This window comes from Amblyraja radiata, chromosome 2, assembly GCF_010909765.2.
Source record: "Amblyraja radiata isolate CabotCenter1 chromosome 2, sAmbRad1.1.pri, whole genome shotgun sequence".
In the NCBI taxonomy this organism is placed as follows: domain Eukaryota; kingdom Metazoa; phylum Chordata; class Chondrichthyes; order Rajiformes; family Rajidae; genus Amblyraja; species Amblyraja radiata.
In genome coordinates, this window is record NC_045957.1 from 123,013,141 (window position 1) to 123,025,309 (window position 12,169).

The window sequence follows — 12,169 nt, forward strand, 5'->3', positions numbered from 1 at the left end:
GCGGGGGATTCAAGAATCAGCGGGCATAGGTTTAAGGTGAGAGGGGAAAGATTTAATAGGAACCTAAGGGGCACCTTTCTCACTCAGAGGGTGGTGGTATACGAATCAAGCTGCCAAGGGAGGTAGTTGAGGCAGGTACTATCATAACATTTAAAGCACATTTCGACAGGTACAAGTATAGGTCGGGTTTAGAGGTTTATGGGACATTGATGCTTTTTCTTTGTAGTCATAAAAGTACCAATACGAATGCAATAGTTTGTACATCAATCTAGATTTTAACATTTTAGTGGTTTGCCACAGTGACACAGTGGTAGACTATTTAAAAGACATTTGGACAGGTACATGGATAGGAAAGGGGTGGGAAAGGTATTTGATTATACTTTCGCAAGGCAACTTGAAGTGTAGATGGAGTTCTGGTCTTTGTGATGGACTGGGCTACATCTACAATTCTCTGCAATTTCTTGCGGTTTTGGGCAGAGCTGTCTGACTTGTTGGATTTAGTTTAGAGATACAGCGTGCAAACAGGCCCTCGGCCCACCAAGTCCACACCGACCAGCAATCCCTGCACATTAACACTATCCTACACACACTAGGGAGAACTTATAATTATACCAAGCCAATCAACCTACAAACTTGTACATCTTTGGCGAGTGGGAGGAAATCGGAGATCCCGGGGGAAACCCACGCAGGTCACGGGGAGAACGTGCAAACTCCATACAAACAGCACCCGTAGTCAGGATCGAACCCGGGTCTCTGACGCTGTGAGGCAGCAGCTCTGTGACTTTGTGTTTTACTTGGAAAAACATCGACATGATATGAATCTATTCCGCTAAAGTTACACTCAAAATTGCTTCACCTTTGAGGTTTTGCACATGACTGGTTAAGAATATGTGGTGATACTCCAGCCTGATCTTATATTTGTATCAAATATTTCAGCTGAACTGGAAGTGTTTTTTTGAAGATAGAATCAAAATGCTGGAGTAACTCTGAAGGTCTCGATACGAAACATCACCCATTCCTTCTCTCCAGAGATGCTGCCTGTTCCGCTGAGTTACTCCAGCATTTTGTGTCTATCTTCGGTGGAAACCAGCATCTGCAGTTCCTTCCTACACTGGAAGTGTTTTTTGTCTGCCTGAAACTTGATCACACAATGACATATTGTAAGCAGAACAAAAACAAACAGAAAGATGAATCATTTTAATGGTTGCAACAGCCACCAATAGAATTACATTTGTTTACATTTAGTTCCTCGTTGGTGCAAGAATCATATGTGTTCGATGTATTTCCTTATTGCCAGTTTTCTGTAAACTAGTCTGATTATACGGTCTGTACAGCTGGGCTTGTACACTCTGGAGTTTAGAAGGATGAGAGGGTATCTCATTGGAACATATAAGATTGTTTAGGGCTTGGACACACAAGAGGCAGGAAACATGTTCCCGATGTTGGGGGAGTCCAGAACCAGGGGCAACAGTTTAAGAATAAGGAGTAAGCCATTTAGAACGGAGACGAGGAAACACTTTTTCTCACAGAGAGTGGAGAGTCTGTGGAATTCTCTGCCTCAGAGGGCGGTGGAGGCAGGTTCTCTGGATGCTTTCAAGAGAGAGCTAGATAGAGCTCTTAAAGATAGCGGAGTCAGGGGATATGGGGAGAAGGCAGCAACGGGGTACTGATTGGGGATGAACCATTCGGCCCTTCGAGCCAGCACCGCCATTCAATTTGATCATGGCTGATCATCCCCAATCAGTACCCCGTTCCTGCCTTCTCCCCATATCCCCTGACTGCTATTTTTAAGAGCCCTATCTAGCTCTCTATTGAAAGCATCCAGAGAACCCGCCTCCACCGCCCCCCGAGGCAGAGAATTCCACACTCCCAACTCTCTGTGAGAAAAAGTGTTTCTTCGTCTCCGTTCTAAATGGCTTATTCTTAAACTTTGGCCCCTGGTTCTAGACTCCCCTAACATCGGGAACATGTTTCTATTCTTCTCATGATTTTGTATACTTCTATAAGATCATCCCTCATCCTCCTGCGCTCCGACGAATAGAGTCCTACCTTGCTCAACCGCTCCCTAGAGCTCAGGCACTCGAGTCGTGGTAACATCCGCGTAAATCTTCTCTGCACCCTTTCCAGCTTGACAACATTGTTCATGTGACATGGTGACCAAAACTGAACACAATATGTAGCCTCAGCAACGTCTTGTATAACTGCAACATGACACCCCAACCTCCATACTAGATAGTGACCTTAAATACACCAAGCAGCTTATCCTAGGACCATTATTTAATAATATCTGAGTATGCATTTCGAGCAAGGACCTGTGTAGGAAGGAACTGTAGATGCTGTTTTACACTGAGGATAGACACAAAATGCTGGAGTAACTCAGCGAGACGGGGAACATCTCTAGAGAGAAGAAATGGGTGACGTTTCAGGTCAAGACCCTACTTCAGACTCTATTCTTCAATCTGAAGAAGGGTCTCAACCCCAAACGTCATCCATTCCTTCTCTCCGGAGATGCTGCCTGTCCCGCTGAGTTACTCCAGCATTTTGTGTCTATTCTACACTCAGTATGCTGACTGATGAAGGCCAAAATGGTGAACGCCTTGTTGACCACTCTATCTGCGTGTGACGGACGCCACTTTCAAGATCCCACTGCCCTACAACACTCCACAGAGCCCTGCCAAGATGTGGGAGATGTGGGAGCGCAATAACCTGGCCCTCAACACCAGCAAAACCAAGAAACTGATTGTGGACTTTGGAAGGAGTAGGAGGGGGACCCACAGCCCCATTTATATCAACGGGTCGATGGTTGAAAGGGTCAAGAACTTCAAATTCTTGGGCGTGCACATCTCTGAAGATCTTTCCTGGTCCGAGAACACTAACGCAATTATCAAAAAAGCTCATCAGCGCCTCTACTTCCTGAGAAGAATACGGAGAGTCGGTTTGTCAAGGAAGACTCTCTCTAACTTCTACAGGTGCACAGTAGAGAGCATGCTGACTGCTTGCATCGTGGCTTGGTTCGGCAATTTGAGCGCCTTGGAGAGGAAAAGACTACAAAAAGTAGTAAACACTGCCCAGTCCATCATCGGCTCTGACCTTCCTTCCATCGAGGGGATTTATCGCAGTCGCTGCCTCAAAAAGGCTGGCAGTATCATCAAAGACCCACACCATCCTGGCCACACACTCATCTCCCTGCTACCTTCAGGTAGAAGGTACAGGAGCCTGAAGACTGCAACAACCAGGTTCAGGAATAGCTACTTCCCCACAGCCATCAGGCTATTAAACCTGGCTCGGACAAAACTCTGATTATTAATAACCACTTTCTGCTATTTGCACTTTATCAGTTTATTTATTCATGTGTGTATATATTTATATCATGGTATATGGACACATTTATCTGTTTTGTAGTAAATGCCTACTATTTTCTGTGTGCTTAAGCAAAGCAAGAATTTCATTGTCCTATACAGGGACACATGACAATAAACTCACTTGAACTTGAGATTGGGACTGAAAGCTGGCATAGCCTGATGGACCAAATGGCACCCCCCCCCCCCCCCCCCCCCGTTTAAAAATTCACCCCCGAAAAATACCAGTTAATTGGAATACAAAAGAGTACCATCCCATTTGTGAAGGACAATGTTATTTGGTTATTCATGTTGACATTGTGTGTTAGCACTATGACTCAAAGTCTCCAGCGACTGGCCTGCTGCCCAGAATCGTTAGTCACATGCCCATTAAAGTTAATCCTACCTTATAGAAACCAGGAACTGCTGATGCTGGTTTACATTGGTGTTATTCTTGCCTTCAGGTCCAGTTCCTCGATGAAGTCAGGTCCAACTTGTTTCACAAGGCTTCATACTTAGAAGCTTTGACGGCATGAATACATGTCCTAAGGCTAAATCAACCTGTCTGTCTAGTTTAGTTTAGTTTAGAGATATAGCGTCGAAACAGGCCCTTCGGCTCACCGAGTCCGCACCAACCCGGCGATCACCCATTCACTAGCACGATCCAACACACTAGGGGCAACTTACAGAAGCGAATGAACCTACAAACCTGCACATCTTTGGAATGTGGGAGGAAACCGGAGCACCTGGAGAAGTCCCACGTGGTCACAGGGAGAACGTGTAAACTCCGAAAGGACAGCACCCGTAGCCAGGATCGAAGCCGGATCTCTGGCGCTGTAAACCGAACATTTTGCTCGCCTAATTATAGGAAGGATGTCAACAAAATAGAGAGAGTACAGAGGAGATTTACTAGAATGTTGCCTGGGTTTCAGCAACTAAGTTACAGAGAAAGGTTGAACAAGTTAGGTCTTTATTCTTTGGAGCGCAGAAGGTTAAGGGGGGACTTGCTAGAGGTCTATAAAATGATGGGAGGGATAGACAGAGTTGACGTGGATAAGCTTTTCCCACTGAGAGTAGGGAAGATTCAAACAAGGGGACATGACTTGAGAATTAAGGGACTGAAGTTTAGGGGTAACATGAGGGGGAACTTTTTTACTCAGAGTGGTAGCTGTGTGGAATGAGCTTCCAGTGGAAGTGGTGGAGGCAGGTTCGATTTTATCATTTAAAAATAAATTGGATAGTTATATGGACGGGAAAGGAATGGAGGGTTATGGTCTGAGCGCAGGTATATGGGACTAGGGGAGAATACGTGTTCGGCACGGACTAGAAGGGCCGAGATGGCCTGTTTCCGTGCTGTAATTGTTATATGGTTATAAAGCAGCAACTCTACCACTGCAACACTGCTCTGCCCGCTGTCAAAGATGAAGAAGTCTGAAGAATGGTCCCGACCCAAAATGTCACCTATCCTTTTTCTCCAGAGATGTTGCCTGACCTGCTATGTTACCCCAGCACTTTGGTATAAACCGACATCTACAGTTCTTTGTTTCCATATGTCAACGGATTTGAATGTTTTTGTTTGAGTTTGATAACTAGTTTGGCTCAGAGATACAGCATGGAAACAGGCCCTTCGGCCCTTCGGCCCACCAAATCCACACTGACCATCAATCGCCCGTTCATACCAGTTCTTTAGTCTAGAGATAGAGCATGGAAACAGGTTCTTCGGCCCACCAAGTCTACGCTGACCATCGGTCACTGAGCACACTAGTTCTATGTCATTCCTACTTTCTCATCCATTCCCACAACATTAAGGGCAGTTTACAGAGGGCCAATTAACCCACAAACCCGCACGTCTTTGGGATGTTGGAGGAAAACAGACCACACTCAGGAAACCCACATGGTCACAGGGCGAACATACAAACTCCACAAAGACAGCACCCGAGCTCAGGATCAAACCTGGGTCTCTGGTGCTGTGAGGCTCAGCCAGCTGCACCACTGTGCCCATTTAAAATCATTTAAAAAACGAAAATTTGAAAGAAAAGTTGAATTGATGTAAAGATACAGCATGGAAACAGGCCCTTTGTCCCACCAAATCCGCGGCAACTATCAATGACCTGTTCACACTACAGGTGCTCCCCGATATACGATGCTTCGACCTGCTATATTTCTTAAGATCGGCAAACGCCGGGCAACGGCAACGAACCAACATCACTTCCAGTCACGTGATCGCAATGTATTAAATTCAGCTTGTGATATTTTCGGTTTACGATGGCTTTATCGGGACGTAACCCCATCGTAGGCCGAGGTGCCCCTGTAGTTCTATGTGTAGGAAAGAACTGCAGATGCTGGTTTAAATCGAAGGTAGACACATTTTTTGTCTACCCACTCTGGTTCTATGTTACCTACCCCATTTTAACTGCACGTTAAGGGCAGTTCACCGAGGGCCAATTAACCTACAAACCAGCGGGTCTTTAGGATGTGGGAGGAAACCGGAGCACCTGGAGGAAATCCACACAGCACAGGGAGAATGTATAAACTGCACACAGATAGCACCCGAGGTCAGGATCAAACCCGGGTCTCTGATGCTGTGAGGCAGCGGGTCTACCAGCTGCATCACTGTGCTGCCTATCATTTATATATATATTTAGTTGTCCATTTTGAAGTCCCGTCATATTTCCAGATATTTGTGCGTGCTTAATTATGGCCAGAACTGAAATGATTGCGTAATTTTATAGTTTCCTCAAACCTTGTTTAAATATTTAACAACTCTATTCCAGTTTATGCTGGTGATAAGTGCATTTAGATAACTTGATTAGAACAAGTAAATCCACATTGCTGGGTTAGTTTAATTTAATGTCGCGTGTACCGAGGTGGAGTGAAAAGCTTTTGTTACGTGCTATCCAGTCAGCGGAAAGACTATACATGATTATGTGTAGGAAATAACTACAGATGCGGGTTTAAATCAAAGGTGGACACAAAATGCTGGAGTAACTCAGCGGGACGGGCAGCATCTCTGGAGAGAAGGAATGTGCGACGTTTCGGGTGGAGACCCTTCTTCAGACTGATGTCGGGGAAGATGTTCCCTGACATCAGTCTACCTTCTGTACATGATTATAATCGGGCCGTCCACAGTGTACAGATACATGATTAGGCAATTATAATTCCTTTGTATTGACTGCTTTCATAACCCAACAGCACAATGCCATCTGAAGAGTGTCCGTTTACACATCTACTAGTCTGCAGAGAATAATCCCAGAAATGATTGGGTTAACATATGATGAGCGTTTGTCGGCACTGGGCCTGTACCCGCTGGAGTTCAGAAGGATGAGGGGACCCCTCATTGAAACTTACCGAATAGTGAAAGGCCTGAATAGAGTGGATGTGGAGAGGATGTTTCCACTAGTGGGAGAGTCTAGGACCTAAAGTCATAGCCTCAGAATAAAAGGACGTACCTTTAGAAAGGAAATGAGGAGGAATTTCTTTAGCCATGGATGATCCATCTCTACCTCCGAACCCCATTCTCCCACCTTCTCCCCATAACCTCTGACACCCATACTAATCAAGAATCTGTCTTCCTGTGCCTTAAAAATATCCACTGACGGCCTCTACAGCCTTCTGTGGCAAAGACTTCCACAGATTCACCACCCTCTGATTAAATAAATTTCTCCTCATCTCCTTCCTAAAAGAACGTCCTTTAATTCTGAGGCTATGACCTCTAGTTCTAGACTCTTTCACTAATGGAAACATCCTCTCCACATCCTCTCTATCCAAGCCTTTCACTATTCTGTATGCTTGAATAAGGTGTGTGTGTCCCCCCCCCCCCCACCATTCTTCTAAACTCCAGTGAGTACAGGACCAGTGCTGACAAACACTCATCATAGGTTGACCCACTCATTCCTAGGATTATTCTTGTAAACCTCCTCTGGACCCTCTCCAGAGCCAGCACATCCTTCCTCAGATATTGTTGCCAAAATCGCTCACAATATTCCAAATGCGGCCTGACCTGCGCCTTAAGAACCTCAGCATTACATCCCTGATTTTGTATACAAGCCCTCTCTAAATAAATGCTAGCATTGAGTTTGCTTTCTTTACTACTGATTTGACTTGCAGATGAACTGTTTGGGAATCCTGCACCAGCACTCCCAAGTCCCTTTGCACCTCCGATTTCTGGATTCTCACCCTATTTAGAAAATAGTCTACGCCTTTATTCCTACCATCAAAATACATGACTCTACACTTTGCTACACTGTATTCCATCTGCCACTTCTCTGCCCACTCTCCCAACCTGTCCAAGTCCTTCTGCAGAGTCCCTGCTTTCTCTACACTACTTGCCCCTCCACCTATTTGCGTATCATCCGCAAACTTGGCCACAAAGCCTTCAATCCCCTCGACCAAATCATTAATGTACATTATTGATGTGCAATAATTTTTAAATCAGTCAACACTTGAAGGCATGTTTAGTTATGCAAGGTCTATTGAGGGAGTGCAACGTAAGTTCACCAGGTTAATTCCTGGGATGGCGGGACTGAAGTATGATGAAAGAATGGGTTGACTGGGCTTGTATTCGCTGGAATTTAGATGGATGAGAGGGGATCTTATAGAAACATATAACATTCTTAGATAAGGATTGGACAAGGTAGATGCAGGAAACATGTTCCCGATGTTGGGGGAGTCCAGAACCAAGGATCACAGTTTAAGAATAATGGGTAGGCCATTTAGGACTGAGATGAGGAAAAACATTTTCACCCAGAGAGTTGTGAATCTGTAGAATTGTCTGCCTCAGAAGGCAGTGGAGGCCAATTCACTGGATCTTTTCAAGAGGGAGTTAGGGAAAGCCAGAACATGGTACTGATTTTGGATGATCAGCACCGCCATTCAATGTGATCATGGCTGATCATCCACTACCCTGTTCCTGCCCCGTATCCCGTTCAAAGAAAAAAGGGTTGATCTTGTCAAAAGCAATTGTATTCAACGGGAAACACATGTTTCGTAAATCAGTGTACTGCTCGTGGTCCCCAGCTAGTTGGAATATTCAATGTCAATTGGGTCCTTGCATTTGGGTGTGAACTAGTTTTGTGGAAACTGTGTTTAAACTAAAGTCATTGCAAAATCCCTCTTTTAGGAACAATTGTACTTTGAAGGAGTTGAGGCTTGCCTCTTGTACTAGTTCGTGACGGGCAATATAGGGTTTCGGTGGCAAAGGTGGCTTGATCTTGAGTCAGTCTCGGGCAGCACGGTGGCGCAGCCTCACAGCGCCAGAGACCCGGGTTTGATCCCGACTACGGGTGCTGTCTGTACGGAGTTAGTACGTTCTCCACATGACCTGCACGGGTTTTCTCCGGGTGCTTCGGTTTCCTCCCACACTCCAAATATGTCCACGTTTGTAGGTTAATTGGCTTGGTAAAAATTGTAAATTGTCCCTAGTGTGTGCAGGATAGTGTTAGTGTCCGGGGATCGCTGGTCGGCGTGGACCCGGTGGGTCGAAGGGCCTGTTTCCATGCTCTAAGCTAAACTAAATAGCGGTGCTGGCTCAAATGTCCTACTCCTGCAGCTATTTTCTATGTTTCTATGTCTACAAAAGTTACAGTGTACACAAATCAGTCATAATATCCTGGTCGCCAGCGTTTTAACAAAGACTGGGTGGTTTTGTAATTATAATCTGAGTGCAGTATGTAAATATAATTTACATAAACCAGCACAGCACAGGAACGGGCCCTTCGTTCCACATTGTTTGTGCTTAATGAACGGATCTCATCTGCCCTCCATTGTTGGACATTTTCACCCTATGGAGAAAGGTTCTGACTGTCTATGTGTACAGCAGGTGCTGGTTTACACTGAAAATAGGAATAACTCAGCAGATCAGGGTACATCTCTGGGAGAAAAGGAATGGGTGACGTTTCGGGTCGGGACCCTTCTTCAGGCTGTCTCTCTCCTATCTATGCCTCGTAATTTTATATATTTCTATCAAGTCTTCCCTCAACCTCTGACGTTCCAGAGAATACAATCCAAGTCTACCCGTCCTCTCCCTATAGTTGAAACCTTCTGTTCCAGGCAGCATTCCAGTAAACCACCTCTGCACCCTTTCCAAAGCTTCCACATCTTTCCTGTAATGGAGGTGACCAGAACTGCACGCAATACTCCAAACGCGACCTAACCAAAGTCCTACAGAGCAGGGGTTTCCCAACCTTTTCCGTCCCGTTCACCCCAGGCAACTTTAATAGCACACAACAATGTTATTGCACTTATTTATGAACAACTAATGGAAAGGAAGGACATTAGTTTGCAGGATGTGGAATCGGTATGGGTAGGGCTGCGAAACACTAAGGGGCAGAAAACGCTAGTGGGTGTTGTGTACAGGCCACCTAACAGTAGTAGTGAAGTTGGAGATGGTATCAAACAGGAAATTAGAAATGCGTGCGACAAAGGCAAAACCGTTATAATGGGTGACTTCAATCTACATATAGATTGGGTGAATCAAATTGGCAGGGGTGCTGAGGAAGAGGATTTTTTGGAATGTATGCGGGATAGTTATCTAAATCAACATGTAGAGGAACCAACGAGAGAGCAGGCTATTTTAGACTGGGTATTGAGTAATGAGGAAGGGTTAGTTAGCAGTCTTGTTGTACGTGCCCCCTTGGGCAAGAGTGACCATAATATGGTTGAGTTCTTCATTAGGATGGAGAGTGACATTGTTAATTCAGAAACAATGGTTCTGAACTTAAAGAAAGGTAACTTTGAGGGTATGAGACGTGAATTGGCCAAGATTGACTGGCAATTAATTCTAAAAGGGTTGACGGTGGATATGCAATGGAAGACATTTAAAGACTGCATGGATGAACTACAAAAATTGTTCATCCCAGTTTGGCAAAAGAATAAATCAGGGAAGGTAGTGCATCCGTGGATAACAAGGGAAATCAGGGATAGTATCAAAGCGAAGGATGATGCGTACAAATTAGCCAGAAAAAGCAGCATACCGGAGGACTGGGAGAAATTCAGAGACCAGTAGAGGAGGACAAAGGGCTTAATTAGGAAAGGAAAAATAGATTATGAAAGAAAACTGGCAGGGAACATAAAAACTGACTGCAAAAGTTTTTATAGATATGTGAAAAGAAAGAGATTAGTTAAAACAAATGTAGGTCCCTTGCAGTCAGAAACGGGTGAGTTGATCATGGGGAACAAGGATATGGCGGACCAATTGAATAACTACTTTGGTTCCGTCTTCACTAAGGAAGACATAAATAATCTGCCGGAGATAGCAGGGGACCGCGGGTCAAAGGAGTTGGAGGAATTGAGTGAAATCCAGGTTAGCCGGGAAGTGGTGTTGGGTAAATTAAATGGATTAAAGGCCGATAAATCCCCAGGGCCAGATAGGCTGCATCCCAGAGTACTTAAGGAAGTAGCTCCAGAAATAGTGGATGCATTAGTAATAATCTTTCAAAACTCTTTAGATTCTGGAGTAGTTCCTGAGGATTGGCGGGTAGCAAACGTAACCCACTTTTTAAGAAGGGAGGGAGAGAGAAAACGGGGAATTACAGACCAGTTAGTCTAACATCGGTAGTGGGGAAACTGCTAGAGTCAGTTATTAAAGATGGGATAGCAGCACATTTGGAAAGTGGTGAAATCATTGGACAAAGTCAGCATGGATTTACAAAAGGTAAATCATGTCTGACGAATCTTATAGAATTTTTCGAGGATGTAACTAGTAGCGTGGATAGGGGAGAACCAGTGGATGTGGTGTATCTGGACTTCCAGAAGGCTTTCGACAAGGTCCCACATAAGAGATTAGTTTAGAAACTTAAAGCACACGGCATTGGGGGTTCAGTATTGATGTGGATAGAGAACTGGCTGGCAAACAGGAAGCAAAGAGTAGGAGTAAACGGGTCCTTTTCACAATGGCAGGCAGTGACTAGTGGGGTACCGCAAGGCTCAGTGCTGGGACCCCAGCTATTTACAATATATATTAATGATCTGGATGAGGGAATTGAAGGCAATATCTCCAAGTTTGCGGATGACACGAAGCTGGGGGGCAGTGTTAGCTGTGAGGAGGATGCTAGGAGACTGCAAGGTGACTTGGATAGGCTGGGTGAGTGGGCAAATGTTTGGCAGATGCAGTATAATGTGGATAAATGTGAGGTTATCCATTTTGGTGGCAAAAACAGGAAAGCAGACTATTATCTAAATGGTGGCCGACTAGGAAAAGGGGAGATGCAGCGAGACCTGGGTGTCATGGTACACCAGTCATTGAAAGTGGGCATGCAGGTGCAGCAGGCAGTGAAGAAAGCGAATGGTATGTTAGCTTTCATAGCAAAAGGATTTGAGTATAGGAGCAGGGAGGTTCTACTGCAGTTGTACAGGGTCTTGGTGAGACCACACCTGGAGTATTGCGTACAGTTTTGGTCTCCAAATCTGAGGAAGGACATTATTGCCATAGAGGGAGTGCAGAGAAGGTTCACCAGACTGATTCCTGGGATGTCAGGACTGTCTTATGAAGAAAGACTGGATAGACTTGGTTTATACTCTCTAGAATTTAGGAGATTGAGAGGGGATCTTATAGAAACTTACAAAATTCTTAAGGGGTTGGACAGGCTAGATGCAGGAAGATTGCTCCCGATGTTGGGGAAGTCCAGGACAAGGGGTCACAGCTTAAGGATAAGGGGGAAATCCTTTAAAACCGAGATGAGAAGAACTTTTTTCACACAGAGAGTGGTGAATCTCTGGAACTCCCTGCCACAGAGGGTAGTCGAGGCCAGTTCATTGGCTATATTTAAGAGGGAGTTAGATGTGGCCCTTGTGGCTAAGGGGATCAGAGGGTATGGAGAGAAGGCAGGTACGGG

At 45.0% G+C, this 12,169-nt stretch overlaps 1 protein-coding gene across 1 annotated transcript in view; it reads left to right on the top strand.

Annotated features, from left to right (window-relative positions):
- Positions 1–12,169, top strand: part of retreg1 (reticulophagy regulator 1) — a 106,459-nt gene that overhangs the window by 5,417 nt on the left and 88,873 nt on the right. The gene's annotated exons all lie outside the window — the stretch shown is intronic.